This window comes from Rattus norvegicus, chromosome 10 (genome assembly GCF_036323735.1).
Source record: "Rattus norvegicus strain BN/NHsdMcwi chromosome 10, GRCr8, whole genome shotgun sequence".
NCBI classification, from domain to species: domain Eukaryota; kingdom Metazoa; phylum Chordata; class Mammalia; order Rodentia; family Muridae; genus Rattus; species Rattus norvegicus.
In genome coordinates, this window is record NC_086028.1 from 94572530 (window position 1) to 94599321 (window position 26792).

The 26792-nt window shown below is 45.4% G+C and overlaps 1 long non-coding RNA gene across 3 annotated transcripts in view; it reads left to right on the plus strand.

Annotated features, from left to right (window-relative positions):
- The window catches only part of LOC102550334 (uncharacterized), a 59160-nt gene that overhangs the window by 29923 nt on the left and 2445 nt on the right, over positions 1-26792 (plus strand). For 2 of the 3 annotated variants that reach the window (XR_005490503.2, XR_001840309.3), the window contains 2 exons: positions 25691-25833; positions 26572-26623. This is a non-coding gene — a long non-coding RNA (uncharacterized LOC102550334). The remainder of the gene's footprint in view (positions 1-25690; positions 25834-26571; positions 26624-26792) is intronic. The other variant, XR_005490505.2, reaches the window with a different exon arrangement.

Below are 26792 nucleotides of genomic sequence, written 5' to 3' on the forward strand. Positions count from 1 at the left end.
CTTCCGGTCTCTCATGGGGAGGTGACTTTTCAGACAGAGATATGTATCTGAGTGGTACATCTTCCTCTGTTTCTTCTCCGAAGAATGTGAAGATGAGAGGTGCCTGATCATGTGCTCGTCTTTCATTTACACAGATACTTACCCATTAACAGTCAAAGGAGCAGGCAGTCACCATGGGTCACCTCTTGCTCCTTCTCACTCCTTCCTTGTACCTGCCCCACTGCCTACCTGCCACCCCCGCCCCATCCCATGCACCCCTACTCTGTCTGAGGAGTCTGAGTATAGGACATTGTACGTAGGAAACGCACAGTGCATGTTGGAATTTGAAGGTGCGGGAGGACGCCCAGAGCTCAGCTGGCCTCAGTCTATCCATTCTGTGATCCATTTTCATTCCGTTTCTCAGAGGAACGTAGAAGGAAGGAAGCCAGTGGTGTGAGCATTGGGCTGGAATCTCTTGGCCTTTAGTAAGTGTCCACCCGGCTATTGCCAGGTCGTGCTGATGACGTAAGGACCCCAAGACCGTGGGTAGTCTCATACCTTGACCCGTATCTACAGTGTGCCAGCTCTCTGAGTCTTATCCACCTGGACCACTTCCCTTCCACACAAAAGAGAATGCTCAGTCATTTCCTCAAAACAGTAGTATTTATTTAAATGTACTTAAAGCCATTTACTGTTGCTGTTATTGTTTGGGGTGGGGGTGGGAGTGAGTGGCTACGACAGTGTGAGTGTGTAAGACAGAGAACAACTTTCAGGAGTCAGTTTTTCCTCCCACGGTTTGTTATTGGGGTTAAGCATGGATTTTCAGGTTTGCACAAGTTTAACCACTGAGCTACCGCTCCCCGCTCCAGCCTCTACTTCTTATATTATTAAAATTCTTATGTATTAAGGGACTGGAGAAATGGCTCAACGATTAAGAGCACTTGCTGCTTTCTCAGAGGACCCAGGTTCTGTTCCAGCACATATGTGGTGGCTCATAGCTGTAACTCCAGTTCTAGAAGACCCAATGCCTTCTTCTGGCCTCCTCAGGCACTGCGTGCATGCGGTACACAGACGCACATGCAGGCAAGACACCTATACACGTGAAATAAAAGTAAATAATAATTAATTAAAATATTAAAAATTAATACATCTTTAAAAATCAACACACTGACATTCTTCTGTATTAAAACCCCGCCCTCTGTCCCTTCTGAGGTAGCTGCATGTCTGGGCAGTTCTCTCTGCATTCCTGTCGGGGATCATAGAGCGCCGTCCCTGTCTCCTGGTGCACCTGTGGGACTGTTTCCAAAGTAAACTCCCAGGGATGGAACTGTGGCGCAGTGTGCTAAGAGCAGGTGCAACCTCTCCAGATAAGACACAGGGTTTCCCACGGAGAGACGTCACTCTAACAACTTTCTCCATCCTGACCGTGAGGAGCTCAGGCCCAGGTGGGCTCCTGATTGCCTTCTGTAATCACCATACAGGAGACTTGTCGGCTTGTTAAAAGTAATGGTAAATTCCTCTGTGCATGCGTGTGTGTGTGCGTGCGTGCGTGTGTGTGTGTGTGTGTGTGTGTGTGTGTGTGTGGTGTGTGTCTCTGTGTGTGTGTGTGTCTGTGTGTGTGTGTGTGTCTCTCTCTCTGTGTGTGTGTGTCTGTGTGTGTGTGTCTGTGTGTGTGTGTCTGTGTGTGTGTGTGTGTGTGTGTGTTTTCCAAGGATTGAGCCTAAGACCATAAATGCATCCATGCCCAGGATCATAAATGCCAGACAAGTGATCTACCACTGAGCTTCATCTGCAGCTCCCTTTACATCTGTTTTTCAGACAGGGTCTAAATAGCCCAAGCAGGTCAATCCTCCTGCCTCAGCCTCCCAAAGAACCAAGACAGAGTGCCTGTGCCACAAAGCCTTGAACATAGAAGTGTTTGAATTCCATTTTGGGGGAGACAGACATGCTGCTTACAGCACAGGACACGCGTGGAAACCGGAAGTCAAACTCCTGGAGTCTGTTTACTCCCACCACCCTGTGGGTCCTGGGGATTCAGCTCCGGTTATCAGTCTTGGTTATAAGTGCTCTAACCTTATGTCCATCTCAACTTCGATGTAGACTTAATTCAGATGAACAAGGATGAACACACAATGAAGCGTTTGGTTTCAGGCAGAGGGAACACCCTGGGCGGGACGCACTCTCTGGACAGTCTGGATGGAACGCTCTGAGTGGGACTCTATGGAAGCAAGGCCACTGTGCATTTATACTCAGCCCTCCATGTCACGTGTCACGGGCTTCCCATCTGGTGATTCAACAAAAGGGTAGGGGGCGTATTCATGCATGTGTGGAGGCCATGTGTGTTGCTCCTCAGACACTCTCCTCCTTTCCACTGTGTCTCTCACTGGTCTGAAATTGGCCTGGCACCTTACACTGTTTGGCTAGACTGCTGGAGCAGCGGGGTCCAGGTTAGGGAGGGAACAAACCTGCTTTTCTCCATAAGCTCACTACTGGAGTTACAAATGCCTCACTCAGCCTTTTAAAGGGGCTTTGGGGGAATCAAACTCGGATGCTTTTGCTCGCACAGGAAACTACATTATTGACCTAGCTATCTCCCCAGCTCTAGGAAGTACTTGTGAAAGTCATGTCTACACTGAGCAGGTACCTTTCCTTATCACTGTTCCCCTAGAACAGTGCAGCCCGGCTGCAGTTCCTATGCCACTTACTGTGTGCTCTGTGCTATCTGCAACCTAGAGATACGTCAAGTGCACAGGAGGCTGCATGTAGGCTCTGTGCCAATCCACCGATGCTTATAAGGGCTTTCTGTAAGCATGTCTGGCTTTGGGTATCTTTGACAGATACTAGAGCCAGTTCCCAGAGGATATACAAGGATATACAAGAGTAATGTATTGGGGCTGATACCCAGACAGAGGGGGATCGTCTTCAACCTGAAAACAGATAGGGTTTCTGACTTGTCACGGGGCTCTGCATAGCAGGAAGCAAGATACTGGGGTCGGGTCCCACTTTCTAAGCACTGTGTTTCTGGGACCTTTATCTCCTCATGTCTCCCTCCTCTGCTGGCTGCTGCTTTATTGGCAGCCTGCTGCGACCCCCTAAAGGGGAGCTCTTGGCATCTTTGTCTTTACGTTTTACTGTTTTTACCGTAGCCTATCTTAGCTGGATCATCCTGGCATTTTAATTCTGAACGGTAAGCAAGAGACTACAACTGTACTTTTTCATTGTGGTTGGTGGTGGGGTTTTGTGGTTTGCTTTGTTTTGCTCATAACGATTTGGGGAGGAATACAGATTCATACATGTACGAAGAGAGAAACAGAGGCCACTGTTGACTGCAAATGGGTCTTATGTTAGTGTGCGTGAATGGACAAGGGTATACTAGTGCATGGGGGGCCAGGGAGTCCATGTAACTGGCCTTCTTCAATTGCTTTCTACTTTATGTGTCGAGACAGAGTCTCTTGCTAAACCTGGAGTGTGCCCGATCAGCTAGACTAAGTAGACAGTGAACACCAGGGATCCTCCTGTCTCTACCTCCCTCGACTGGGATTACAGCCAGATGTTAGCACACCCAACTTTTCAAGTGAGTGCTAGAGTTCCAAAACCAGGTTCTCAGGCATAAGTGACAAGAACTTTACCAATCAAGCCACCTCCTTGGCCCCACTTTTATTTTGACTTTAATACAGAGTCCCATGCACCCTAGGCTGGTCTCAAACTTGCTAAGTAGTAAAGGATGGCATTGAACTTCTGGTCCTCCTACCTTACCTCCTAGGTGCTGGGATGAGAGGCATTCACTGCTACTTCTGGTTCCAAATGGACTTTACACAGAGCATCAACCGAGATGAGTCTTAGTAAACTTACTTCTGGAGATGAAATCTTTTTTGAGTGCCCCCATAGGGGCTTTAAGGTCAGGCTGTCTTCAACTGTGTGCATAAAGTGTGCAGGGGAGTTTTCATTTTCTGACTGGATTTCATAGTGCCAGGGAATTTGCGAACCGTTTCCTGTAGCATTGTCTTATTATACGGCCATAACTTGATGGGAGAGGAAGACAGATTGTCTTCAGTTATGTGGAATGAAGAAATGAAGCCCAGAGAGGCTGACAGAATGACTGTGTCTTTGAACTTTTCACTAAGCATGTAGTGGGATCTCCTTTGTTGAGATCGGGTGTAATGATGGCCGTGACCAGAGGCCCCATATGCTTAAACTTGCCAGGGCTCCAGCCCAGGTAGTGTATGCCTGTAGTGTCAGAATCTTGGGAAGCTAGGGCAATGCATGCATGAACCCAGGAATTGAGAACCAGCCTAGAGTTAGGAGTGCCATCTCAAGAAAATAGTAACCGTACCTGAGCATAACCCTGGGAGACAGAAACAGAGTGTTTCTCACAGGCTTCCTAGTCAGCTTAGCCAACTGGTCAACCTCTGGGTTCAGTAAGGGACTCTGTCTCAAAAAATTGGATGGAGAGAATTTGAGGAAGACATTCAACATCTTCCTCTAACCTACATACATGCACACACACACACACACACACACACACACACACACACACATGCAATCTTTCCTAGTTAGAACCTCTATCTCTCAAAGACAACTGAAGCATTTCACTGTGGCCTGACCCCAGTAGCATTCTCCAGAGACCTTTGCCAGTCCACAGAGAAGCCATGAGCTCCACAGCAGCCATCACGGCATGAGAGAGGGGAGCCTTTTAGCCTACCACCTCACTGTGATGCTCAGGTGTATGTTCTGTGGCTGCAGGTAAATACCCCCAAGGTAAACAACCCCCACTGCAGCTGCCTTCGGGGAGATGTGCACTTCAGAGATAAGACCATCCGCCCCTGTTTTATGATCCTAGTTGCTGAGAACAGGATGTTCACTCACAAACACACCACCCTGGCCCTCCCAGACTCCTGTGCTGATTAAAATGAAACCCTTTGCTTATGAACTCTCTCTCTCTCCTTGCAGAAGTAAAGTTCTGGGAGTCATTTTCCCCCGGGGGAGAAAATCTAATTTCTGGAAGGTATGGTTTTCCACAGCAGGCTGCCATGTGGTTTAGACAAATAATGCAAAAATCTCCAACACCCCGACAAAGAGCCTGCTCTCATTATAGGACAGCTTTTTATTTTATTTTAGTTTATTATATCATACTTCATTTTTTTTCATCCTGCTAATAAATTTTGGCTCCTTCCCTCACCCCCACCCCTTAACTCTAATATCTTCTGTGGTACAGAAAAGTAAGTCTGAACTGTAAGATAGACCTGACCTAACTACTTATTAAAAACACTAATATGCTTGACGGCTTTGAAGTCTGCCGCACAACAAAGGGAGCGAGTTAGTCTGGGCCACTGTAATCCATGGTTTGTCACTAAGTTATGACACCCAGCAGAGCCGTGTGACAGTGCAAATCAATCACCCCTCGCGCTCTGCGGGGCCTTCCCTGCCTCCCCGCAGAGACTCTGCAGTTTAATTAGCTTCCTTCACACCACCTCAGTTGTACATCTGCAGCTTCAGCAAGAAAGAGACGCGGAGGAGGACAGGTTCTTGGAAAGTGGGGGCCATAAGAAAGTTCATATCGTGGAAAGGAAAAAAAAAGTCTGGAAGAAGAAACATCAGAGACCTTTGTAGTTTGGGCTTTAGATGAGTTAGGCCTGAGATACACAGGCGTGGGGTCCCCGGTATTGTTAAATGCGGACTTTCAAAGCAATGGCGTCCAGCCTTTGCTGAAGAACTATCAGATGGTAACAAATGGTGGTTTTTTTCTTCTGGTAGTCTATGTGTGTTTTTTTCTTCTTTTTTGTTTTTTCCATTTTTCTTCCTTCCACTCCAATGCTGCTCCTTTGGTGGCTTCTGCAGGAATTCTTTGCACCCCAGTTCTCTGGAGCCCAGCGGCATGAAGGAACGAACACCTCAAGGCTGCTCGGTTTCCACAGAACTGTGGACGAATTCCTGTGGGCGAATGGCCCTCCTGAGGGCCAAGGCTTGCTTCTCTGTTCATTTCGCTGCAATAAATAACGTCAGCCAAAGAAGAAAGCAGAAACGAGGCCGGGAAGTTGAGAGTCATTGACAGGGACTGCAGGGGTGAGAACAAATCAGGCCACTGTGTCACACGCAGAGTGACACTTTTGTCCTGGCCCTGGGGGAGTGGGACAGATGAGATCAAACTGATCCTGCCTGGGTTGGGGGTGTCCAGATGCTGCCTGGTCCCTCTGAAACACAGTTTACTGATGGAGGACGGCAGAAGGCAGTAGGGCAGCTGTTACGGCCCGCTGGCCTCAGCCATGCTGATTTAAGGCAGTCAGGGAGTGATCTTTCACCTTTGAGATTTCGTTTTCCTTGCTTGGTTTTAAGGAAAGGGTAACACATGGCAGAGTCTAGGAGGGTTCATCATGTCCCATTGTGTCTGTGCTATTCAGGTGACAGGCTGTGTCTCCTACAGGGGGAGGGCGGAGGGTCTAATGGGTTCAAGGATATGTCTTCGTTCATGCATGTGAACATGTTCACGCACATGTATATGGAGACTCGGCATCGTATTGGGTCTCTTCCTCAATCACTCCCTTCTCTATTTTTTTTAGAAAGGACTTTTCTGGAGCTCTCTGATTCTGCTAGGCCGGCTGGCCAGGAAGCCCCAGTGATTTAGAACTGTCTGCCTCTGTCTCCCAAGCGCTAGGTTACAGGGGCACACACATGCCGCCTCTGTCAGACAGAACTCAGATCTTCCTGCTTGCATAAAAAGCATGAAATGGGCTGAGTCTCCCCAGCTCCTGGGAGAATGTGTCCTTCTGAAGGATCTCCCAGGCACTCCTCCTCCTCAAACCAATTGCTACAAACTAACAAGATGTGGGCAGGCGATTGATGTTGCTTTTCCTACCTCTCATTTTAGTACACCCTTCGCAACATCTGTCACATCCCCTTGGCACCTTGCAGCTGGTGGGCGGTTGACTCAACTGCATCACTGTTGAAGAAGGTCTGGCCAGCACACTTCTACTTCTGAGCCTCTAGCACCCCCAGCTTCCAGGAGATGGTGGCAAGTAGGAGCCTAGCCTGCAGGGTTTTCTGCCCCACATCAAAAGGTCACATGGTCATTGCTAAAGAGAAATGAGTTGATAAGCCATACAAAGACAAGATGCATATTGTTCACTTAAAAGAGGCCAATCTGAACATAGGCGACATAGTACACAAACCCGAGTTCTTTCTGACGTTCTAGAGAAGGCAAAATAGTGGAGGCAAGGAAAAGTTCTTGGGAGATGGCTTACTTAGTAAAGAGCCCGCCTCCTGTACCAGAGTGGGGCCTGGGTTCTGATCTCTGGTGTCCACATAGAAAGTTGAATGTGGTTGGATCTGGGAAGGAGAAGGTAGAGTTAAATGGCCACACAGCCTAGTGAATCAGTGAGAGATCCTGACTCAAAAACTTTAAGGTGAAGAGCAATCGAGGAAGACACCCACTGTTACCTCTGGTCTCCACAGACAGTTGCACATACACTCGCCCCCACACACACCACACACACACACACACACACACACACACACACACACACACACACACACTATACACACACACACCACATACCTACCACATACCACATACCTACCACATACCATACACACATACATGCACCACGCACACCACACACACCATACATACACCACATGCATACACATATACACCATACACACCATACACAAGATACACATACACACCATATACACCATACATACCACACACACACCATACACACCACACACACACAAACACCATAGACACCATACACACCATATATACATACCATACACATCACACACACACAAACACACACACATACACCATACACACCATATACACACACAAATATCACAAACACCACACACACACACGAACTTATGCAGCTGCACAATACTACACACATACTGCATACACCTGCATACACATACACACATATACATACCATGCACACACACACCACACATGCACACACATACACACACATACAAATACACACATACACACATACACACACACATACACACACACACAAACACACAGAGATCAGGCATTGTCAAGAGCTGGAGAAGTACAAACAGGTAAGAGAGCCAAAACATTTGTATGTATTTATAATATTAACATTTTAGCAAATTCATGAAATAATGGATTTTATCACAACATTTTCACACACATCTTACTATTTGCTTGCATTTACCTCTCAGTACCCTTCCCTTGTCACCACTCCTTGATGGTGCACAAGGTGTGTTTTGGACAGCAACCCTCCTATAAACCATTAAATTTATATGAGTTATCAGCGCACCATGAGCCTTAATGGGGACCCTGGTCTCCAGCTAATGACGGTGCATCCACACGTACCATCTGTCCCAAAGCTATCACAGGACTGCGAGCTGGGAGTGACAGAGAAGGAGAGTGGTGGGCTCAGTAGAGGGACGCTGCGGCTTCTACCCTTGTGTGCGTGTGAATTTAAACTGTTCAAAAGAATAAAGTCTGTTAATTAAAGTTTGTAAAGGTCAAGGGACAAAAGGCGCAAAAGCAGGGGGTAGGGGAGAGGAGCGTGAGCCTGCAAGCCTTCTCTCTCTGTGAGGTCTGTTTTGTAGCTCTTTGCCAGAAGGGAGCCACCAAAACCGTCCATTACCTGCGAACTGTCTTTGCCTCTAGTAGCTGGCTTCCTTCTGACTCCCTTTGAGCGTTTAGCAGCAGTGGTCCCGTGTGTGACACCTGAGTCCAAAGGATGACCTCATTCTCTGTGACCTCCATAAGAACCGAATTTCTTACGATGGGTGGATGTCAGCAGTGCTTTAATATTCTGAGTCAGTCCTTACTCAGGGCCATTAAGACAGGGTCTCACTATATAGCCCAGGCCGACCTCAAATATTGGTGTTCCCACTTCTTCCTCTGTAGGTTGAACCTGCAGATGTGTGCCATGGTGCCCGGATCTTGAATCATGATGTATGTGTGTAAGTGCACATACAATGTGTATGCACACACGTGTGTTTGTACAGGTGTTTGTACAGGCTTACCCACGTATATTGAGGCATTAGGTGTATTCTTCCTCCAGTAACATATAACTTTGTTTTTTCAAAGACAGCTTCTCTCACCTAGACATGGAATCTAGTCTGTCCAGTCTTCAAGGCCCATAAGTCTACCGGTCCCTGCACCTCTAATACAAAGACGGTATTATTAGCATCCATAGTGTCATTAACACCCGGCACCATACCTGTCTTACTTAGATTTTATTTTTATTTTATGCATTTGAGTGTTTTGCCCACATCCATGCACATGTAGTGCTGGGAACCTGTAGGGTTGATGTCTTTGTGCAGGTGAGGACTGGCACAGGATGGGTCAAGGCCCATGACTGGACAGTAAGAAGTAAGGTGGGGACAAAGTTTTTTAGGGCGGGAGAGAAGAGGAAAAAAGAAGGACCATGGAGGCAAAAAAGGATGACCCAGATCCTGTTGTCTTAAATGACCATAAGTAGTTATGAATTCTTCTTAAGGAATGGATTTCTATAGGTCAGCTTACCTGGGTGGGCGGTTTATATCTTTATCAATTGGTTGTGAGTTTATTGTGTAGACCTATTGTGGATTGAGAATTTAGCATATAAGTCTGATTGCTAAATTACAGCTTATCGCGTCTTGATTTTAACGGGTTGTCGTGAGTTTATACTATAACTACCAGGGGGCGTTGCGTCGCTGGGAGTGTGGGCAGAGTCCGAGACAGGGAGCCACGATGGACCAGCCGCTGCTGGGATCTCTAGAGTCATGATTTTACCGGGTTGCAGAGACCAGAGAGTTCCGGGTTAGCAGAGAGACAGCGGGGAGAGGTTGGCTAGCATGGTTGGGCGAGGCGGGGGGGGGGGGAGTACGGGGACGGGGACACGTAACACGTAGAGACCGCCGGGGCTAGAGGATAGCTAGGGGTAACGCGGCATGGTGCCACACTAGAACCGCTGCCGCTGAGATGAGAATATCCCGCAGATGCCATGTGACCCTACGGTGCCGGCGCTAGCGCGGGATAAAAGACTACATTTATTATTTATTACTTAACCGCAACAGGAAGCAAACCCAGGTCCTCTGTAAGAGTAATAAGTGCTCTTCCCCACTGAGCCATCCTTCCAGCCCCCATACCTGGCGTTTTGCATGAATGAGTTCTAGCGATCAAACTCAGGTCCCCTTGCTTGTGTGCCAAGACCTTTGGATTCTGACGCATCTTCCCAGCTCTGAGTCATCTTTTGAAGAGCGCAAACTAAATAGCCTCCAGTGAAAGCTTTGGTATAACATTTCAGGACAGAAACTATCCTTAGAGGTTAAGTGAGCCGTTTGCAATCACTTGGTAAAACCTGGACAGAATCATCACTCATTTCAGGACTCCCAAATTCCTATGAGCTTCTCATGGAGTCCCCTGCTACTGATCCCTAGGAAAAAGGGGTGATTGGCTGAACTTTCTTTCAGGAGGCCAAAGTCGTCCTGTATCTGTTATTCAGGACTATTTAATTTTATTAAATCTTAGGGATCTCTCTGTGCCTCCATTTACTTCTTCATAAAACTCTTCCAACACAAGCCCAGATTCATTTTCTTGTCTCCAAAATTGCAGTAGTACTGGGGACAGAAACCCTTGCAAAGTAGAAAGTGTCCTCTGCAGACTAATGCCACCTTTGCTTGAACCTCCTCCTTCCACAGTGGAGAGGGACCTCCAATATGACATAGCTGTGCCACTCCTGGCTATTTATCCAGATGTCTCCAAGTCAACACACCTCAGAGACACGAGCATATCGGTGTTTCCTGTGGCACCATTCACAACAGCTGAGCAGCGGAAGATAGGTGTCCAGCAGTAGAGGAATGGTAGGATGTGGTTTGTGGTGGTTTGGAAGGAAGATGGTTTCCTATAGGCCCCTGTATGTGAATGTTTGGTTCCTAGTTGGTGGACTGTGTAGGAATGACTAGGAGGTGTGGCCTTGTTGGAGGAGGTGTGGCCTTGTTGGAGGAGGTGTGGCCTTGTTGGAGATGTGTCAGTGAGGGTGGGATTTGAGATTTGAGGAGGGGGACCATACCAGACCCAATCTTGCTCTCTCTCTTTCTTTCTGCCTCCATCTCGAAGATAAGATATAAGCTCTCAGCTACTGTCCAATGCCATGCCTATCTGCCTGCCTGCTTGCCTGCCTACTGCCCTGCTCCCCACCATGGAGGCCATGGGCTCACCCTCTAAAATTGTAGGCAAGCCCCCAGTTAAGTGTTTTCTTTTATTAGTTACCTTGGTCATTGTGTCTCTTCACAACAATAGAAGAGTAACTAAGACATTCTCAGTGAATGCTGCTGTCAGTCAGTGACTGAGTGACAAGCACTCCCTGCCCTAGTTTACTTCCTTTTGCTGGGATAAATGCTCTGACCAAAATCAGCTTGTGGAGGAAAGGAATCCTTTCATCCTAACAACTCTCACGTCACAGTCTGTCACTGAGAAAAGTCAGGGCAGGAACTTAAGCAAGAACACCGGCAGGAACTGTGGAGGAATTCTGGTTACTGTCTTTCTCCCCATGGCCTGTTCAGCCTCATTTCTTATACAACCCAGAACCACCTGTCTAGGAGTGGTGGCATGGTCCACATTTATCAAAAAAAAAATGCCTTACAGACATACCCACAGGCCAATCTGATGAAGGAAATTTCTTAATTGGGGTTCTTTCCTCCAAGAAGATTCTAATTTGTTTCAAACTGACAAATAAATAAATAAATAAAATAAAAAATGGCACTCCCTCTATAGCCAACTCATTTCCCCGGGGGATCAGATGTATTTATTGTGCCTCAAACTTTTGAATTTTATAAATGTTTCTATTTAAAAAAATGTTTAGCTTGGCCATTGTGCATACCTTTGACCAGTTCTCAGAAGATTCCTAGGCTGTAAAGAATGAAAACACCGGAGGCTGGTGGGAAATCACTTGAGTTGTCTGTAGTGGCCTCCATCCCTACCTTGTCCTGGGCTTCTGCATACACACACACAAACACACACACACACACACACACACACACACACACACACACACACACAAGCCTGTCGATGCTGATCGTCTACTTTGTTTCCTTTGAAAGCCAAACATTTTACAAGTTGCTACAATAGGTGAATGTGTGCACGTTGCCAGTATTTTAGTCATTTAGTAACCTCCAAGCATGGTTCACCGTGATGCTTTCCAGATCTTTCCCCCAAATTCACAGGTGCCTACAGGCAGAGAAAAGAGCTTGCATCATACTGACTCAGGTGGGCTCTCTCCTTCCCATTTTTCTTCCCACCTCTTGCTGTCCTTGGGGAGAGCTGTCACCATGGAAGCAGAGAACAAAGGGATCGGAAGCTTGGCATTTATGTCCCCAAAAGTCTAAGAGGGAGTCAAAAGATGTGAGCTTCCTTCTTGAAGAGCTTTTCCGTACCAGCATGGCAGAAGCAGAGGGAGACGGGGAGGTAGAAAACTTGGGTCTGATAGAGACAAGCTACACACACACACTCACACACACACACTCACACACACGCACGCACGCACAAACACGTACACATCCACTTTGAATTTGTCTCTAATGGACTGCAAAGAAACAGAGGGCACAGTGACTCCTAGAGGCTCACATTGAAGAATCTGCCAACAGCGGGGCTCTGTCGTCTACTCCCTATACAGGAAGCGTCTGCTACAGGAGCCCTTAGTCCCCTAGTATGACAGAAATAAAGTATGACTGAGGGCAGGGTACAAGGACCTGGAGGAGCCATTGAGGAGCCCAGGGTTCTAGATAGAAGCAAGAGAGGCAACCTCAAGGGGTCTTGCCACTGTGAATAAAGAGACTCCGCATCAGCTAGAAGCAGGGTTAGGAGACCCAGAGGACACCAGACAGAGATGAAGAGCTGGTCAGCACATGTGTGAGCCCCCCCTGAGGTCAGGATTCAGAAGGCTATCAGGGGAGTTTCTGGTAAAGATTGACACCTCCAAGCCACTTCCCTCAACACTCAGACTCAGGCTCTTCTCTATGCACTTCTCTATGTTCCTTCCCAGCGATGTATGCTGTCACCTAAGGCAAAAGCAGGAGGAAAACTGGGTTTCCTTACAACCGATTTGTGCTACCTTTCTTGACACTGGATTGTCTTACAAAGAAGTGGTCATTTATTTTGAATGCCTGACCACGAGTTTGAGTAGCCACAGTACGTGTAGACATACTCAGGAATTCTCTTGTTGCATAATGCATAACATAGGTCTCTGGTCCTTTGGGAGTTGTCCTCTGCAAGGTCCCCTCCCCTTGCCTTTTACAAGGCAACAGCCCCTCCCTTAGGCCCAGTTTTTAAATTCTAAAGAGTAGTTGTACGTAAATGATTAAGATCATGACTGGTAAGTAATCCCTTTGGCTTACAGAGCTGATAAACTAACAATCGAACAATAATCACAGAATGTGTGGCATTCTTGCTAATTCTTTAGCTCCCATACATCATGGACACAAATCACTTAAACTGCAGTCAGATTACTTGCAGAAAGTCTCTGTCTATCAGAGAACCACAGAAACTCGCCACAGGAGGTTGAGGCCCATGTAGATAGACATCACCATCAGAAAAGAAGAGATAACAATTTTAGGACAGTGCTTCTCAACCTTCCTGATGCTGCCACCCTTTAATACAGTTCCTCATGTTGTGGTGACCCCAGACCATAAAATTATATTTATTACTCCCTCAAAACTATAATTCTGCTACAGTGATGAATTGTACTTTAAGTATTAATATGCAGGAGATCTGACAGGCGACCCCAAAGGGGTCACAACCCACAGGTTGAGAACCACTGTTTTAGAGGATATAAAACACAATCTCCTGGCCATTTCCCTCTGCATGACCCCAGGGACCCTTTGGTGTATGTCAGGTCTCCGAGGATGGAGTTTTGAGAATGATAGTTCCTCCTCCAAGGACCCAACCTTGGGGAACATAAAAAAACCAAGCTTGTGTCCTCCCCACAAACTCTCTTGCCTTAAGTGTTGGCTTTCTTGGTGTACGTAGTCAGATCTGGGTCTGCTATAAATACATATTTGTATGTCATCTTGTGATTTGTTTCTTAAAAAAAAAACAAAACAACAACAACAACAAAAATAGATTCATTGTGAATCTCCGTGCCAAAACCACAGACCCAAGCCATACCACAAACCTCACTAGCCCTGGATGATTCTTCCCTCCTCAGCAAGACAACATTTGGTAACCGATTCTTTACACACATTCCGCAGTCCATTAATAGTTTTTGCTGGTTTGGTTTTTGAGGTTTATTTATAGATTGAGTAATGTCGGATATAAAAGAATGTATCTGTTTGCATTTGGTTTCTTTTTTTAAATTTAGAAAGAAAAGCACTCCATTTGTATATGTATGTGTGCACTAGAATGTGCACGACACTGTGTGTGTGCAGGTTAGAGGGCAATCTGTGGGAGTCAGTTCTCTCCTTCCGCTATGTGGGTCCTGGAGATCAAACTTGGTGTACAGGCTTGACAGCAAGCACCTTCGTTCATGGAACTCTTTTGCTGGCCCTCCATTTGGCTTCTTGTATTTAACGACGCTACTTCTGTGAGACTTTATGCTGCAATGGGCAATTAAAGCTATTCAAATTACCCTGTTGGCAACATGCATTCTTTGCTGCCCACTCCAGAGTTCTGGGTTCCTGAATGAAATACACACACACACACACACACACACACACACACACACACACACACACAGAGCCTTAAATTTTAATATGCCTTAAACAGCTCAGTGACTGGGTCACTCTCAAACTTCTACATGGCTAACACTCCCCTCCCACACTTTTGAGTTATTACTTACTAAAATCTATAGTCTATCTTTGTTTCCCTAGGCCTGATGGGGGGACTTGTGGGGCTGCTTTTCTCGGGCTCTTACATGATCAGTATGTTCTGTATAGGAGGGCAGGTGTTAGCCATAAAGACACGAGAATGGTCCAACCATCGAGCCGTTTAAGGCATATTGAAATTTAAGGCAGCATCTGTTGTGTTTGTCTTTCATTCGGGGACACAGAACTTTGGGGCAGGCAGTGTACACTGCTACCACTGCTGGGGCGATTTGAGCAGCATTAATGGCCTACTGCAACACTTACGTATTAAACAGTGTTGAGTGATGAGAAAATCTGTTCTACTTCTGACAAGCACGTGGTTTCCTTTCACTTGGGTACAGCATTAGTAATGTTCTTGAAAACAGGCGCATGTAAGTTTTGTGGTGCGTATACTCTGTCAGCCTTACCCTTAAGAGTAAAGTCGACCGTGGGCTGTACCTGTCTTCAACCTCATTAAGTAACGCTGAATTATTTTAAGTGATTGTAATAGTTGACATTCTTACAAGGCATGAATAAGGGTTCTGGTTGTTTCATATTCTTTCTCTTTAAGATTTATTTGTTTTTTAATGATGGAAATACGTGTGTGAAGGCATAGGTGCACCTGAGACCAGAAGAGAGTGTCAGATCCCTTTGGTGCTAGAGTTACAGGTTGTTGATGTGGGTGCTGGTGGGTGCTGGGAGCTGAACTTGGGTCTTGCAGTAAGAGCTCTTAACCACGTGTCTTCGGTTACCTCAGATTCTTTTAAGTCATTGATATAATTGATTTTTTTTTCTTAAAATAGCTGTTTCGGTGTATGTATAGAAACGAGTCATGGAGATTTTAACTAGCACCTCTCGGTGACAAATGAAATTGACTCGCCTGGCCCTGCACTCCCTGGGGGGTTACTGTGATTGGCTCCCCTGCCCCCTGGGGGTTGCTTGTTGTTTTAAGCACATTTCCACTTTTGTAAGCTACCTGCATTCATCTTGGAGCATTTTTCAAAGTTTTTTTCTGTAGTTCCTGATTTTGTGCTCTAGCATACGTGTTCTTATGTATTTTGAATCAAAGACTCTGTCGCTATATTTCACGCAAGTGTCCTTTCCCTCCACATGCCTTTTCTTCTTGCTTTCTGATAATGTCTTTGAGGGGTAACAGGAATGTTCTAAGTTTTCAACTGTTAACTTTCACCTTATAGTGAATCCTGTGTTATGCTGAGTTCTCTGTTAAAAATACCTTTGTTTATTTCCATTATCCAGAAGGGTCCCCCCCACCCATGCTTGGATCTAAATTCTACCTAAAATTTGTCTTCATTGGCCATAGGAACAAGACTCAGATTAGCTTTATTCTGGGGTTGGAGAGATGGCTTGAGAGCACTTGCTGCTTTTCCTGAGGACCTGAGTTCAACTCCCCACCCTCATACCTAGTAGCTCACAACCACTTGTAACTACTCTAAGTAGTCTGATGACCCTCTTTTGGCCTCAGTGAATACATACCCTTCCCCTGGCCCATACACACAATTAAAAAATAAAATGAAGGGGTTGGGGATTTAGCTCAGCGGTAGAGCGCTTGCCTAGAGAGCGCAAGGCCCTGGGTTCGGTCCCCAGCTCCGGAAAAAAAAAAAAAAATAAAATGAAGCTTAATTTATTCTGTTTGGAGATCCAACTGGCACGGCACTATTTAAATGGGGTTATTATCATTTTCCCACTGTTCTGTGGCATCACCTTTATGGCAAACCAAACGGTTGTATCCGTATATATGATGGTTAATCCTGTCAACTTGATTGGTTTGGGAATTGGCTAGGTCAGGAGTAAAGCACTGCCCGTGTCTCTATGGGTGTTTCCGGAGGAGATCAGATTAAAAGAGCTCTGGCCAAGTCAATGAATTAACTATTAATTTTGATGAATTCATAATTATAGGCATGCTATGGAAGGCCCGGGGTGAGGTTAGAGCTGGAGTTTAGTTGGAGCACGTAGGTGTCTGTGCATGTGTCCTTACGGAGCTATTCTGTGCCCTGCACACTTCCTGTAAGTCCCTTCCCCGGCTTCTCGACAACCACAGTGTGAAGGGCTCAGCTCTGCTATGACTTCCTCATCGCCACCATGATGAACCGAAATGTCTGATGCCACGAACATACACAATCCTTCTCTTCAAGATGGCCTCAGATGTTTTGGTTTCAAAGAATACAGACTTGACTAATACAGCATGACTCTGTCCTTTCTGAATCCTCTGATATTTTGGTCCATTATCTAACCCCTCACTGTTCAAGTTGCTGTGGTTTATGTCTAGAATGTTCCCTAAAGGACATAAGTTAACGTTGACCCCAGCCCTTAGTGCTACTCAGAAGCAGACCAGTGCCTTTAACGCTTGGGTCATGTTGTCCAGTCAAAGGGCTTGTCTTAGGGTTTCTATTACTGTGAGGAAAAAAAAAACCATCACGACCAAAAGCAACTTGGGGAGGAAAGAGTTTATTTCAGAAACTCAGGTCAGAAGCATGGAGGCAGGGGCTGATGCAGAGGCCAGGGAGGAGTGCCTCTTACTGGCTTGCTCCTTCCTCATGGTTTGCTCAACCTGCTTTATTATACTATACAGGACTACCTGCCCAGGGATGGCCCTGTGCACAGCAATCTAGGCCCTCCATGTCAATCACCATTGAAGAAAATGTACCACAGGCTTGCCCACAGAAAATGCCCAGCATTTTCTCAATTGAGATTTCATCATCTCAAATAACCCTAGCTCATGTTGGGTTGACTTTAAAACCGCCCAGCACTGGGCGCATGTCCTTGAAGAGAGTCGTCAGACTCTAGCCCCTTTCTCTTCTACTTCCCCTGGTCAGCAGCAAAGCCAGTATTTTGCTTTACCACAGACTCCCCACCGTCTGTCTGGCTTTCACACCAACGTCCAAAAAAATCAAAGGGCCAACCTCGTCACAGTCTGAAACATGTACAACTGTGAGCCGACAGAAACCTTCTCTCTTTCTAAGTTGATTGTTTCAGTGATGGAAATCTCACTAGCATAATCAAGGTCACATGTCATGTGTGTGTGTGTTGTGTGTCTGTCTGTCTGTCTGTATGTATATATATGTATGCAAGCATGTATGTATGTATGCATGTATGTATATATGTACATATTGACCAGAGGTCATCACTGAGTGTTTTTATCTCTATCCACCATGTTTTCGGAGGCATAGTCTCTTTCAGACCCTGGAGCTCCCTGATGCACCCACACTAGCTGGCCAGTAGCTCTAGGATCTTCCTGCCTCTGACTCCCTAGAGCTGGGATCACAGACACACACTGCTGAGCTCAGCTTTTTATGTTGGTGCTGGGGATCCAAATTCAGGTAGGCCCTTCTTTGCATAGCAAACACTTTACGGACCAAGCGTCTCCCCATCCTTACATGATCTTAATTAGAGCAGTTGATACCTTCACATCAGCATGGCAGCCACCTCCTTACATTCAGTTGTTCATAGTACCTTCGCCCCTCAGATCTGTTTGCATTTCAATATAAATTACAGGAGCCTCTTGTCAATACACACACACAAAACATCATTTTTTTAAAAAAAAATGGGATTGCATTGAAACTGGAACTGAGATCTTTATAAAATTAACGCTCAATGTGCTGACTAGTTTTATGTCACCTTGGCCCAGGCTATGGTTATCTGAGAGGAGAGAACCTTAATTGAAAAACATATCTCTATAAGATTGGACTGGAGGCATTTTCTTAATTAGTGATTGATGGGGTGGGCCCAGCCCATTGTAGGTGGTGCCATCCCATGTCTGGTGGTCCTGAATCTTATAAGAAAGCAAACTTAGCAAGCCATGGAGATCGATCTAGTAAGCAGCACCCCTCCACAGACTCTGCATCAGCTCCTGCCTCCAGGTTCCTGTCCTGTTTGAGTTCCTGCCATGACATTCTTCAGTGATGAACTATGATGTGGAAGTGTAAACCAAATAAACCCTTTCCTCCACAACTTGCTTTTGGTCATGGTGTTTCACCATAGCAATAGTTACCCTGACCAAGACACTCAATAAATATGTAATTTTCTATGACTAGATTACCTTTAATGTCCCTTAGTTATCTCTTATATCTTTTATTTTTCTTGAACATTTACCAGTTCTAAGCTTACTTGAATATTTACAATTTTATATGCTTGTAAGCATAAATTTTAAAAATATTTGTTTTACTTATTCTTGACTGGAGTGGGGTGTGTGTGTGTGTGTGTGTTTGTGTGTGTGTGTGTGTGTGTGTGTAGCAGGCAGAGTCTCTCTTGTTTCTTCTACTGCACAGTACACCAGGCTAGCTGGCCTATGAACTTTTACTGTTTTGGTTTCCCATCTCACTGTAGGGATGCTAGGATAACAGAGGCAAGCCATAGTCTAACACAGATTGTCAGCCTCCCATGACAAGTGCTTTTGCCCACTGAACTCTCTCTCCATCCCCAAGGACACTGGTTCTCAACCTGTGCCTCACTTTGGAGGTCGTGACCCTTTCACATGGGTTGTCTAAGAACGTTGGAACACACACACACACACACACACACACACACACACACACACACGTATATACATGCATATATATCATAATATATTGCATAAAACAAACAATGTATATGTTACATATATATGTAATATGTTACATTATATATTTATATTACGATTCATAACAGTAGCAAAATGACAGTTATAAAGTAGCAACAAAAGTGACTTTAGAGTTGGAGTCACCACACAGTAAGAAACTGTGTTAAAGGGTCGCAGCGTTAGGAAGGCTAAGAACCACTCTCTAGAAGTTTTATTTTGTAATTGTTTGTTGTTGGGTTACATAAATATAGTGAATTTTTCATGTTAAAATTCTACGAAAATAACTTTCTGAGTTACTGCTTTTTTTAGCTCATCAAGTTTATTGGCATTGATTCTCTATGCTGTTTGCGAATAATAATCCCTAGAATGATAATTTGTTACATTGAATCGCTGCATTCTCACAGGAATGCTGAGTAGAAGTAACTACAGCAGGCACTCCTAGCTTTATTTCTAAGGAACAGACTTCTACTTTTTAGCGATAAGTGGTTACAAATTACGTTGGTGAGCTAACTAGTAGTAAACAGTCCCTACACTTACAGAAAAATTTAATGTGTTATGATACGTTATTATTTTTGAAAACTTTGGAGGTGGTTTCCCAACCTAGTATATGGAATTTTTGTCTTGGGGATGGAGAGACAGCTTAGCAGGCAGGAGGCCTGGCATCCTGCTTCTGCAGAGGACCTGGATTAGATTCTCAGTACGCAGGTCAGCTGGCTACCAACAGCAGACATAACTCTAGCTCCAGAGGATCCAATGCCCTCTTCTAGCCTCTGAGGGCACCTGCATCTTGGGCACATATGCAGATTCATGAGCACATACCCCTACACACACACACACACACACACACATGCACACACCCCTATACACACATACCTACATACACATACCCCTACACACACACACACCTACACACACACACCTCTACACACACCTACACATACCCTTACACATACCCCTACATACACCCCTACACACACACTCCTGCACACACCCCTACACATACACATATACTCCTGCACACACAATTACCCCTACCCAGACCCCTATCCACACTCTTACATACATATATGTAGATTGATTCCTACACACCTATACACACACCTACATATATACACATTCCTACATATTTATACACATACTCCTGCATACACACACACACATACCTATACACACACTCCTACATACACACATCCATATACCCACACATCATCACACAACTACACACACAAACCTATACACACACATACTCCTGCAGCACGCGCGCGTGCAAACACACACACACAGACATCTATATTATATACACGAACATCCTTACACACACACACAGCTACATTATACATACATACATCCTTACACACCCACACACACACACACACACACACACATGCCCCTAAATAATAGATTTAGAATTTGACTCTGTTCATGTGACATAGCAGCCTGTAATTTTCCATTTTACACATGCCTCGTTGGGCTTTGGTATCAAGTTTATTCTGTCCTTAGAAATTAAGTTAGAAAGCATTGAGTTTTTCTTATTTCTTGGAAGAGTTTATGAGAAACTAGTGTCATTTCTTATTTGAATGTTGAACATAATTTACTGGTGACGCCATGTGGATCTGGGACTTTCAAAATCTTGGCATCTCTGTAATCAAAGATTAATTTTAAAGAAGGGCTTAGGGATAGAGATATTTTGTAATTCTTCTAGTATTAGTTTGGGTAAACCAAATTTTCTAAAATGTTGTCCATTACATTTAAAATCTGTTGCTATAGTTATTCTTTATTTCAAAGAAAAAGTCTGAGACTGATGCCCAGCCTGGCCTTGAACTGTAAGAGTCTTCCTCGGGGGATCCTAGACATGTGCCATGCGCATAGTAGGTGCTCAAGTAAACATCTGTCTTATCCTCAGCGAACACAAGGCATTGTCTCCATTTCATGGAAAAGGAAATAGAATACAGAGGCTTATTCAAGGTCACACTGGGTCAGAGGGGCTCAGAGCCAGGACTCCTAATGCCCAAGGCCAGTCCCACTTGCGCTACCCAGAATAAACAGCTTTTTGTGGCGCCCCCCCCCCCGCACCCCACCCCTGCACTCCCCCAAGTTTAGTGGAAAGACAACATCCCCAAAGAGCCTCTCATCTCCCTGCCTCCCCTTTGTGTGTGCCTCCTGCCCCTAGTGGCAACTCTCCAGCACTCCTGTCCCTCATCGTCCTCTCTCCAAGGAGGCTGACTCATCTGGATCCCAAGCAAAGTTCCCAGACTCTTCCTGGGGAGCTGACCAGTTCTCTGATCACTGTGGCGGGGAGAACGAGCTTCCCCCAGCTGCAGAGCAGAAAGCAGAGTGCAGCCAGCCACTCTTGGGAGTGGATGGATGTCTGACGTACCCAAGGTATCGCTTTCAGATAGAAGATTTTTGCAGCATGAAATGGTTTGCCCCTCATAGAACCCTTTTTTTTTGGAAAGCCGCAGGTCCTAAAAGGGGATCCGCTTAGGCAGTCAAAAAGCAGATTTTTTTTTGGTGGTCTTTTTTCCCTCTTTTCTTTATTTTTAACCTTCTGCTTCTGACTCCACCAGTCTGTGTCTCTCCCTTACCCCTGGAGCTTTCTTTTCAATACTGGTCATTCGTGGAGTTGGCTCTGCCCTCTCTGCTTGTGACTGGTGGTTGGGCACTGCCGCCTCCATCTAATGAGGGGCCCTCCAGGCCCGGCTGCCCTTGCGTTTGATACCTGGGGAGAGGATGTGCAGGCAAGGAGCAATTGGATCAGAAGGGCCTCAGTGAACAGACATCACAGCCAAGCTCAAAGAGGGCAGGAAGTAGAACAAAGAGCAAAAACATTTACAGAAGTGCAACAGTGTAACGGGGAGAGAGCTCGCAACTCTAACAAGGTCAATGGTGATAGGGAAAAAATTGAAAGGAATTGCTGAGGGGGAAAAGAGAGAGAAAGAAACCTCAAAAAGAGGCTGAGGACTCCCTGAGTTGGGCTTGCTGGCCAGCTCCTAGAACATTTTCCTTGATATCTTCCCAGGAAGCCCCGTTCCTCCAAGACTTCAATACACTGGAAAAGTTTGTGCAACCGGCTAGAGGCGGTTCAGAAGCTGTGAGTCACCAGCAGCGGTCTGTGTGTGTCTGCTTTCAACACGGGCTTCCTCTGGGACCACATCAATGGAGCCTTTGGGGTTCTTTGGCATGTGAGCGCTCTTTCTCCTCTCTCTCCTCTCTCTCTTTCTCTCTCTCTCTCTCTCTCTCTCTCTCTCTCTCTCTCTCTCTCTCTCTCTCTCTCTCTGTGTGTGTGTGTGTGTGTGTGTGTGTGCTGGCCAACCTACGTTAGGGGAGTATAGTGTATGGGGCTTCTGTGGCTGCCAAGAACAAAATAAATGAGTTGAGAGTGTCATGTGCTTTGGTCTCTAACGTTGAAAGAGAGCAGGGAGGAGCCACCAGAAAGCCATAGTCATCTCCCATAAGTATAAAAGCATACTAATACAAGCAAGGTGCAAGGGTCTCGGGTTGAGGGGGAGTGCATGTGTGGTTCCATGCATGTGTGTGCACACACGTTTGGTGGCAAGGGATCACCATTGTGTGTCACTCCTCAGGGTGCTAGCTGCCTCGTTTTGGAGAACTTGAGCGTTCATCTAGGCTGGTTGGCAGGTGACCCCAGAGATCTGCCTATGTCTCTCCAGCACGGGGGTTTCAAGTGCCCTCTCTCACACCTAGCTGTCTTTCATGGGCCCTGGGGACTTGAACTTAGGACCTTGTACCTCCAGAGAAAGCACTTTACAGAGGAAAGGTTTTTAAGCACGCTAAGTCTCAGTTAGTTCATCTATAAATGGGTTACAGTGTCGTCTCATTGCAAGTTGATCTGAGACTGAGGCCCAGTTTGCAGGCCACCATTCCCCACAGGAATGTTGAAATAGAGCTGCTACTGTCCCAGGTTCTTTGACAGCCTGTTTCTCCTGAGACTTTCAGAAAGGCACACACCCTTGAGACCTAGATGTGCTGTGCGTACCACCTTGTTTTGTAGGCTCTCTGTTGGAAATATTTTAATTGTGCTTCTGTTTGCCGTAAAACGAATCTTAGAATTATTTTCCTGACCCTTCTGTTATGAGTACTTTATATTTTGAAATCGTCCTACCAAAATATCCAGAGTGCAGGCTGCCCCATGTGGGCATGCATTTCCTTCCAACCCAACACATAACTTACATACATTTGTTTACTGCTAATTGACTCCCTCCCAAACTCTGGAATATAAATGCATGAGGCTAGGTTATTTTTAAGTATATATACATATACATATGTTATATATGTGTGTGTTTATGTATACATACATAAATTATATATATAAACTTTAGAAGAAGTTTAGATTTGTAGAACATTTGTGAAGATAATAGTATTCCTGTATACTCCATACATGCTTTCTCCTGTTGTTAGCCTCTTGTATTATTGTGACTGTCATATGCCAACTTTTTTCATGTTATAAGGCTATGTAACTTACAACAGGAAGAAATTTATTTGTGGGACCGGAGGCTGAGCCCTGGTCGTGTATATACTTGGCAGGTGCTGTACTGCTGAGCTCTCTCCCATCCCTGAGGGGAAGAGGTTTATTTGGCTCATAGAGGAGGAAATTGGGAAGTCCAAGGGCGTGACAACAACATTATTTTTTGGTTGTTGTTGCCTCATGGTAGAACGCAGAATGGAAATGAGGACCTGCAGAAGAAATGCAGTGGGGGAGAGAACAGCTTTCTTTATAGCACAGGCTCTCGTGGTGACTAACCCATTCCTTACATGATGACATTAACCTGCCCTTTCATGCATGACCCATGACCTAAATACCTCTCATAGGCCCCACCTCCCAACATTACCACATTGAGGGATCAAACTTCCAACACATGGACCTGAGAGATACATCCAGACCATAGCTTGTGCATCTCCCATGGTTTAAAAAAAATTTATATTACTTTAAAATGTAGGCTTTCAGACTCCATTATCTCTTCCATAAGTTCTTATGTTAGCTGACTTTCTATTACTACACCAAAATATTTTACGTAATACATTTATAAAGAGAAACAGCTTACTTGGGCAAAGAGTTGTGCAAATCTTGACCTATGTTTGAAATTTCTTCTGGCCCTGTGGCTGAGATCCAACACAGCAAGAAAGAAAGAACTGTGGGATAAGTGCTTATAGCATGGCAGAAAGAAGAAGAAAGAGACCAGCGTCTCATAGTCCCTAAAAAGCATCTCCCCAAACACCTAAAATTTCCCAGTAGATCCCTCTTAATGGTTTCCACCACCTTCAGGCCAAGGTCCAGAGAATATTAAAATCCAAACTGTAGGGCTGGGGAGATGACCCAAGGAACAAAGTGCTGGCTGTACAAGGTGAGGACCTGAGTTCAGATCCCTAGAACCCATGTAAAATCTGGGCGTGGCTATAGACATCTCTTACTCTTGCACTGACAGTGGGGTAGGATGGACAAGTGGATTGAAGGGGCTCACTGGCCAGCCAGTCAGCCTAGCCAAAATGCCAACCTCCAGGCTCAGTATGAAAGCCTGTATTAAAACATAAGAGTGATTGAGGAAGACACTCAGTGTCAACATCTGACCTCCCCATATATGCGTCCCACACACATGTATCTGACATACCTGATGTTTTTCTCATGGTTAAATAAGAGTTTCAGATTTCCATAACAAAGACCAGAGGGGGAAAAAGTGCTCCTATTCTCACCCACAGTGTCATGGCTTTATAGAGTCCTTAGTGAGATAAGGTTTGCCAGGTGTTGGACAAGGTTTGGCTCTGTGGCCCAGGCTGGCATTGAACTCCTGACAATCCTCTCAAGAATACAGATGTGAGCCACCAAACCTAGCTACCAACTTTTGGAGTCTGAAGCATCTTTTATTTTGAATTTTTGGATTACGGATACTTGACCTGAGTAATGTCAAAGCAAATACTACAATCATATGTGAAACTCTAAAAATCAGAAGGCCTTCTCATCCCAAGCAGTGCAGAGAAGGTGCCCACAATCTATATAAAATCTCACCCCTCATCTTCTGCAGGCTACACACTGAGCACATCCATTGAAGCTGTAAGCCCCAGGGTCTTGGAATGCATGCATGCTAGGAGAAAGTCTTTAGAGGAGGTCATCAAGCTTTGTGTAATGGGAAGTGGTTAATACAGAGACTCACGCCTGGTCCAAGGGCAGAGAGTACGTGTCTGGGGCTGCTCTGCCATAAATGGGACATCTAGATCACATACTCTCCTGCCAACACTCAGGAAACACTGTGGAAGAGTGGGTGGAAAGACTGTAAATGCCAGAGGCAGGGAGGACTGTGGAAATATGGTGTCTTCTAGATGTGACCAGACTACTGTGCTCACGAACTCCCAACTGCTGCAGCTGGTTGAATAAGACCTGAATAAGATCAAGCCAGATGACATTCCAGCATGAAGGGGAAATATATGAGCCTCACTGCCAGCTGAGGAGCTATGGGACATTGGTGAGTTCTAGGGCTGTCTATTTCCCTTAGGGGTGTTGTTCTTGGTAGGTTGACCGTATTCCAGTGGATGGTTCCACGTCCACACACAGGTGAATAGCATTGACTGTGTGCAGAGGGTTTTTGAGGAAAAAAAGAGAAAGAAAGAGAAGGAAGGGAGTGGGAAGCGAGCAAGAGAGGAAGACAGGAAGACAGGAAGACAGGAAGAAGACATGGATATGCAGTTGGGCATATGGCATGGGGAGTCTAAGATGAGTTAGCAGGAAGGAGTAGGGATGAATAAGATAAAATTACATCGAATACGTGCATGAAATTCTCAAAGAATAAATAAAATATATTCTTACGATATATTCTTAAAAGGTAATAAGTCAAATTGAAGCCTTTAAGATGAGTCCTGAGCCGATACAGCTGTTGGTATTACAAGAAGTAGAAATTGGGCTGTGTAGTTCAGTTGGCAGTGTTCTTGTCTACAGAGGACTCAGAAGGCGTCCACCTACCCGACACTTGGCTATCAATTTTCCAGACTCAGAATTGTGGGGGAACCTGTAGTTTCCTCTGACTACCGAGTCTATAGCTGTTCTTTAGGGCAATGCTAGGAAACTAATGTCCTCAGGGTAGTAGGTTTTCTAGGCGTGTGGCTTATAGTATTATCTTATATGGGGTTCTTCTGTCTTCTTTAAATTATTCATCTAGTCGTTTTTATATTGGTCTGGACTCATGAAGATTTATTTTATGCCCTAGGTTAAAATCCTCTGCCCTTTTCATATCTCAGATTACTTCTGCCTTGGCCAGTGTGAGTCCTTTCTTATCATTTCCTATATACCTGGTATTCAACCATCAATTCCTGCATGGTGATTGTGAGCACAGGAACCTTGTCCTTTTGGCATAGGAGGAGTCATTCTTGGCTCCTCTATCCTTTGCCCAAAGCCTAGAAGCCATCCTTTCTCCATGGGTCCCCAGAT